Source organism: Tamandua tetradactyla, chromosome 26 (genome assembly GCF_023851605.1).
Source record: "Tamandua tetradactyla isolate mTamTet1 chromosome 26, mTamTet1.pri, whole genome shotgun sequence".
Lineage (NCBI taxonomy): Eukaryota > Metazoa > Chordata > Mammalia > Pilosa > Myrmecophagidae > Tamandua > Tamandua tetradactyla.
The window spans coordinates 12587649-12593648 of record NC_135352.1 but is presented as its reverse complement, the minus strand read 5'-3'; positions in this window follow the sequence as shown (position 1 = coordinate 12593648).

Sequence of the window (6000 nt, the reverse complement as noted above, 5' to 3'; positions counted from 1 at the left end):
TTTAAGCCTCCTAACCTCTTATATTCTGGAGCAGCTAGAAGGAAAAATCTGAGAAATTTGTGTGGTAGCCCATGACAAACTCTGGGATCTGTCCTGTAACTACCTTTGAAAACTATCGCTTTTTTATTTGTTTTGTATATGCCATACTATACAATAAAAAAAGTTAAAAAAAAAAAACTGCAATTGGAGCTTGGCTGTGCTACCTTCCCTTGTTCCCAGTAGAGACTACTTAAAGATATGCCTTTTAGGTAATTATCTCCTACACCTGACTAGTTACTCTGTCTCTCAGACATACTTTAATTCCACCCTTGCCTGGGGCAGTGCTGAGTATGAGAATGTTTTCAGTTCTACCTAATGAGCTGTTAGGAGGTTTCTTTTTATAAAATGGAGTGACAAAATAACAAGAAAGCCTTTTCAGAGACAGCTTCCAGCCTCCAGGACTTGCCAATCAAAAGCTGTGTTGTTACCTGGCTCTATATGCCCCTTTTGCTTGAGTTCATCCAACTAAAAATATCCTGTTTTTTTCCCTTCTTCTCTGCCCCTTCTCTGCCGGTTCCTTTCATGCTTGTACCAGGTTTATCTGTTCTCAGAGCTTGTATTCAGAAGTCTGAATTTACTCAATTCTGCAGCTGGAGCTTGGTTGAGCTACCTTCCATTCTCGTTGTTGAGAAGGCTTCTTTTTCCCTCAGGGAACTAACTTTGAGATAGCTTGCTGTGCCAGTTGGGGAGGGGCACCAGTCTTCACAGCTTGGTGTCCTTACAGTTGTATATGGATGTCAGCTATTCCACCTGCTCTTCCCCAGAGGACTAACTAAATTCTACACCTCACTATGCTACCATCTTGCCCTGTCCCTTGAAATAAACTCTTAAAGTCAAGATCTGAAAGTGAAGAGAGATTAGAAGTTGGAAGTTAGAAGTGCCTCAGAAGTAATCAGAGATATTGGATACAAAACACTAAAAAATGGTAATAAAAGGGGAAGAGAAACTCACAGGAATTATGTTTTATTACTGTGAGCACTGTAACAACCTACAAGGTATCTTACAAGATATTATGAGTAATAATCGAAATATAGTAAATAACTGGATTAAATATTGACAGTAGGAAAAGATTTCATGATGCACTGCTTGAGATACTGATTATTACTGTTGCTTACAGCGATATATGTAACATAAAAACATGGAGAACATTAGAGAGGACTGTTCAGCATAATGTATGAGGTCAAAGGATACTGATATTAAGCCACCTGAAAATGGTCCATAATATTTCTGCATACATAGCCACTGATGCTCTAAAAAAAGTGCTAGAATAGCAAAAGTTACTCTGGGTTTACTTATTTATATATATTGTCATTTCCTCTTGAACTTATTTAAATTCACCCAGTAAATCTATCAAGTCAATAAAGTGAATAAAATTCCCGTAATAACCCTGTTTATTAATGTATTCTATATTAAAAAATATTTTCCTAATAGTTTATTACTCTCAAATTTTACCTTAAAATAATTTTGCTTGCTAATTTTATCACCAGTTTTCTTTCTATATGGGGCAATTAGTAAATCTCTTTGCAATATTAAAGTGTGAGGTTTACTTTTCTACCTATACTGTCTTTTATAAAGGAACACATCATATAAGTTTCTATCTTAATAGATCTTCTGACAGTTGAATTTATAACAATTAGTTTTGGTTAGAACTGTAGTATTTTTAACACTTTAAAAAACAGATTAATTTTAAAATTCATGGTCTTAATTTATGGCCATTCATAGTTTGATTTTGAAAGCAATTCTCCATCTTCTTTTGGAGTTCAAATGCACAGGTATACTTCTCTATTTTGCAGCACATTGACAACATGTCTGTGTAAAAATCCTTGTATTTCCTCTTTATCTCTGATACTAATTTACCTTCTTTGGGAAGCAGCCCTGTAACGTATTTGGCATTTATTTCTTGGACATTTGGGCTTACTCTTCTGTGTTTTGCCTATTCAGATCACAGAATGCTCAATATTCTTATTTTGCTTATTTCCAGTAGTATGCTCCTTTATTAATCCTCAGTCACTTTTTTTTTTATTCCCAATCAGTTTTAATAACTTCTTCCATATCTCTGTTTTATAGCCTTGGACAGGGCCTCTAATAATTCTATCCTAAACAGCCCAGATAACAGGCAATACTTTCTTCTTAAAAAAATTTTTTTATTTAAGAAAACAATATACTTAGAACCACCAATAATGGATAGCTTAGCTTATCCACAGGTATATTTAAATAAACTATCCAAATAATCATTGCAAAGACTATTTGTACAGTATGTTTCATAAGCCAATTTAAAATTAAAATTAGGAAGAAAAAAATAGATACAGATATCAGTTTCTTCAATTCTTAATATTAAGCACTATCCAAAATACCATTGGATTAACTATCAAAACTGTGCGTTCTCGAAATACGAAGTAGAATATTATTATAAATATCAACTTTGCTCTAGCAATGACCCATGTTACTAAACATTTTCGAGTTTTTTATTTCAAGAAATTATTTTATCTAATATTACTATAGATACCAATAATTTTTTTCTATTGTAAAATATACCATATATTCAAAGCAAAGGAAGAAAAAAGCAGTAATTTTCAAAGCACACTTCAGCAAGCAGCTACAGAACAGGTCCCAGAGTCTGTCATGAGCTACCATTCCCTTATTTCAGATTTTTCCTTCTAGCTGCTCCAGAAACACTGGAGGGTTTACCAGAGTCACAATAATGAAATCATAATTAAGAATTCTGCCACTGAGCTACCATTGCAGCGCCCTATCTTTTTTAACTTTTAATTTTGAAGTACATTAAAACTTACAGGACAGTAACAAAAATAACACAGATCCATACAGAGGACTCCAACTTACCCCTACCCACTAGATACCCAGAACCACCATCAATTTTAACTTTCTGCTGTATCATTTCCTATGTCATTCTATCAATATCTACGTATTTATCTACCACCTATTTTATCTATCATCTATCTATCCAACCTGTCTTCTGAACACTTTGGTGTACGTTGTCTACATTACGCTCCTTGAACAATATTGTCATGTATGTTTCCTAAGAAAAGAGTTATTTACTTACGTAACCATCTTAGGTGCAGCTATCAAGTTCAAGAAATTTTAACATTCGCTATAAAGCTTACAGTCTACATTCTAATTTTTTCATATGTCCCACTAAGTCCTTTTAAGGCTTTGCTACAACTTATCCAGGATCTTATTTTGCATTCAATTGTCATTGTCTCTAGTTGCTTTTCTTTTACTTGTTGGAACATATGTGCAACAAATTTTTCCCATCTCAACCACTCCCAAACATACAATGGGATTAATCATATTTACAATAATGCAGTACCTTCACCAACATCAATTATTAAACTTTTCCTATTCCCCAAACAGAAATCCTACAACCAAAATGTATTAACTCTCCATGCCCTCTACCACTGCCCCTGTTAATCTGTACTCTAATTTCTGTCTCTATGAGCTTGCATATTTTATATTTTCTTTGAAGTTATCACAGGGTTCAAATTTAACATTCTAAATCTGAAACAATTTCATTTGATCTCATACTAATTGAACTTCAACAATATACACAAACTATGCTCCTACGTCACTGCATTCCCCTACTTTTATGTAGTTCTTCTCACAAATAACGTTTATACAAACCCACTGATTTATCGTTACATTTTAAGCATTTGCCTTTTAGAATCTGCAAGAGGTAAAAAATGGAGTTACAAGCCAAAAATACAATAGTATTGGCACTTATTATATTTACCCCATGCCATCACACTGCATCACTTCTTCATGCCGCTTCGGTCTATTGGCTACTGTCCTTTCCTTTCAATCTGCAGAACTCTGTTTAGCTATTTCTTGTACAGCCAGTCTAGTGATATTGAACTCTCTCAGCACTTATTTGGGAGTGTCTTAGCTTTTCCCTCATTTTTGAAAGAATGTGTTGCTCGATATATATTTCTTGGTTGGCAGATTTTTTGCTTTCAGCAGTTCAAATATCCCACGGTCTTCTTGCTACCACGGTTTTGCTAAGAAATTGACACAATCTTATTGATGCTCCCTTGTACGTGACACGTTACTCCTGTGGTTTTCAGAATTGTCATTTGCCAATTTGATTATAATATGACATGAAGTGGGTGTATTTGGGCTTACCTGTTTGGAGTTTGAGTATCTTAGATGTGTATACTCATGTCTCATTAAATTTGGGATGTCTTCAGCCATCATTTCTTTGAACAGTCTCTGCCCCTTTTCCTTCTGGGACTCCCACAATGCATACATTGGTACACTTAATGGTGTCCCACAGGTTCCTCAGTCTCTGTTCACTCTTCCTTCTTCTTTCTACTTCTCCCACTGGATAGTTTCAATTGTCCCATCTTTCAGTTCACAAATTATTTTTCCCTGCCAGCTCCAATCTGCTGTTGAACCCCTCTAGCGAATTTTTCTTACTGTGGTCTAAACTAGCTGTCTGGTTCCCTTTCATAACTTCCACCTCTACTGATATCCTCTTTGTGTTCATCTATTGTTTTCCTGATTTCCTATAGAAATTTGAGCATATTTAGGAACATTTAAAAAATGTTTTCGTCTGGTATGTCCCAGGAGGTCTGGTCAAGTTTCTAAGGCTTTAATTTTCTTTGCCTGGACCACTGCCTCCTGTTTTGTAACCTTTTGTTAAAACCTGGCATTTTGATATTTTAATGTTTTTGCTGGAATTTAAGACTGCAATACCGGGCCCTTAAGCATATCGCCAGCTAATGTTATGTAGAGCTTTCCTTAAGTGCCAGGAAAAAAGAAGAGTACCTTTCTCAGTCTTTGCAGATTGACCTGTGCAAGTGCTCTCCTTCAGGGCTCATCCACTTTAGGCCTTTACAGAATAGCTCCAGGCAACCCTCGTTCTTTCTGTGTATTAATCTTGTTAATCTGCGCATGTGGCCCTAGGAATTTTGCTTTACACTCTTATGAGTATCTCTCCTTCTCCAGGAAATAGCTTTTTCCCTGTCCCAGGCACTGTACTGTATGCCCTACAGTCAACAATTCCTTGACCCAGGCAGCATGACTTGACTGCTCTCCTACAACTGCTCCCAGTACTGCACTGTTCTTAATCTGTTGCTCCTGGATCCAGGAACAGTTTCTTAGGATGGCTAGCTACCATATTTGATGGTGAAATGCTTATAGCATAGTTTGTTAATCTTTAACAGCTTTGTACAGAGCAGAATTTTCTCTATTGTAACCACTGTCTTTCTTGTTTTGCTTCCTTCTTCACAATTTTCTTCAGTGTTTCCCCCCACCCCCCTTGAGTGCATGGGCCGGGAATCAAACCCAGGTCTCCCACATGGCTGGCAAGCATTCTACCATGGACCAAACCATGCACTCTAACATGTACTCAACTTCTAATTAGGAGACTTGTACCATACTAGGCAAACTAAGAGCTGAACATGAGAGGCTAAACGTGGAATAAAACTTCTGGGATATACAATGAAAGGTTCACATTAAACATAAACTGTGATAAATAGATACCTATACCCTTTCTGACATGGGCACTTTAAAAATGTCCATATGTGATTCTTACATCATTTGTATTTGGAATGTAACAAGATATTTCCAATGATCACTTCTTTAAAATTTTAAATCGAGCTTTGGAGACAAATTTTTTTCCCCAAAATTAAACTAGCTGAAAACGTACTGAGTGAAATATATGAATTTTGAGCATTAAAAGATAAATTCTACCAAGGAAACTTTAACCACAGATACATTCTGAAGGACATACCTTTTCACGTCTGTGCAAACCCAGGTTTAGGTTGAAGGATGATGCCAAGCGGTTACATTAGTCAGAATCTTGTCTAGAATGTGAAGTCTATTGCTTTTCTTTCAATGCCAATCTAAATCATTCCATGGGAGATGGAGTGTATTATATCTGCTTTTCACCTCCCATAACACATACACCCGCAATACAGTATCAGTGGAATGCTGTAAGTTATA